This window comes from Pseudomyrmex gracilis, unplaced genomic scaffold (genome assembly GCF_002006095.1).
Source record: "Pseudomyrmex gracilis isolate BER0280 unplaced genomic scaffold, ASM200609v1 scaffold_622, whole genome shotgun sequence".
In the NCBI taxonomy this organism is placed as follows: Eukaryota; Metazoa; Arthropoda; class Insecta; order Hymenoptera; family Formicidae; genus Pseudomyrmex; species Pseudomyrmex gracilis.
The window spans coordinates 50629-52570 of NW_018021206.1; positions in this window are offsets into that span (position 1 = coordinate 50629).

Here is a 1942-nt window from a genome sequence, read left to right on the forward strand (position 1 = left end):
GTGTAAACTTGTTTAATAAACCATATCTTTCATTTTCGATTTTTAATTCACGTAGTCCGGGAACTTTCCGGACAAACTGTGTATATGTGTGACGTATATACTGACGTCATTGTTATGACGTTCAAAATAACGTCAGATTTAGGTCATAATCACCAATTAGTGACAAAAATCACGTATATTTACGTCATTACAACGTCAGCTGGTTGCTTGGGATGCGACAGAAAGAATCCTTTGAGCGGATGAGTCTTAGTCACACTTCCACGTCATTAATCAAGAATTTATCCTGATTGAAAACGTCGCAATGTAGATGTCCTATGAGATCCACAGCCCGGTTATTTTTGAAATACTGCATACGTCTCACAAGAGCGGGGTTCTCAGGTGGAGCATCGAACCTGGCATCTAACAGACCCGGAGGATCGCTATCCCATAAACAGGTGATGAGATGAGAGGATTTTGCCTTTGAAAAATAATTCAACAATGTCTCGAAATAGGCTCGATACGCGTAAGCATTGTTCGGAGGCGACACAAGCTTCTAATTGAAGTACACATCGATTTGATTGAATATGGAATGTAAAAAGGTATTTACAGGCCCTACTTTATGCTCTGCAGCAGAAGCTGTAGCCCAAGTAGGCGGAGTAGCCGCTGTTTTAACGGGGGCAATATTACGCGAAGACTGAAAAGAGTATGCGCGAGATCTATGTAATCTTCACCATGTCCCGGTACGACAAACTCAACGGGAGCGTCGTCCGCAAAAGTCAACAAAGATTTGTAATGAATTCATTGCGAACTCTCAATACTGGTCTGAGTGGGCGGTAGAGTGAAAAGATCAAGTTCGGTTTTGAAACACTCACACGAGTGAGTATGGAGAAAAGACATTTTGCTTCGTCTACGAGAATATATCGCTCACGGTTCGTTTCGTGCTCACGCGGCGTTTGCTAGTTTTTGTTGCGCGCTTCTTCTTCTTTTTCTTCATCTTCTAAATTCCTCTACTCATTTAGCGTTTAATTGCTCGAGTTTTCTTTTTTCCCCGCACGGAAGCTGATTTCTTGTTGGTACTACTAGCATAACGGCGACGCTTGATCGCAAAGTAAACAAGGAGCTCACCAGGGTCAAATTGGCCCGGGCGTTTCTTCGCAAGGGGTATATATCTTGACTCTCGCATTAAGCTGGTTATTTTTTCTTTTGCTTGTTGTTTGAGATTGTCACGTGATTCTTTGAAACGACTGTTACCTGCTTCTTTTAGCGGAATATTGATATCCCTTGTCTATTATTCTCACACCGGCGCGTAGAGCTTTTTTTTCGATCGCGCGCGCTAAGCTAGCCAGGTAGGAAAGCACTCTCCTGAACAATCCGCCGAAAAAGTTTCCGATACCGTGACCACGCTGATACGTCGATCCCGTGAAAACTCTCGGAATGCCGCCCCCGCTCTGCATTTCGTAATATTCCATATAATGAGCCATTCTAATCGAATACGCGTCTAAAATGTAACGTTAAGTGTAACCGTCAGAGATGCCAGTTTTAAGACTTTGCAGCATGCAGCAGCAAGTGGAGAGGATAGGCACACAGTCGAACAGCCGTGTACGTGTGCGCTCGGCGCTTCGGCCAACTTCGAGCAGTAGAAGAAGACGGACATACATAACCGCTCTCTTTCTTTCGCTGTAGCGATAGCTATAGCTAACACTGCCAATCGCGAGAAGCGTGCCTAGTTGCTAGCCTGTTTCTCGTGCATGACTCGTATGTTTCTTCTCTCTTCCTCCTTCTTTCTTTCTCTCGTACTTACATGAGCTGCGTTTCGATCTTTATTGCCGGCACTGGAAATCTATAGCACACGTGACGTAAAGTATAGATTTGTAGTATTGACAGTGAATATCGGAATGGCTAAAAAAATCTGAAAATTAATGGAAATATAAAAATATAAAATATATATATATATATATATATA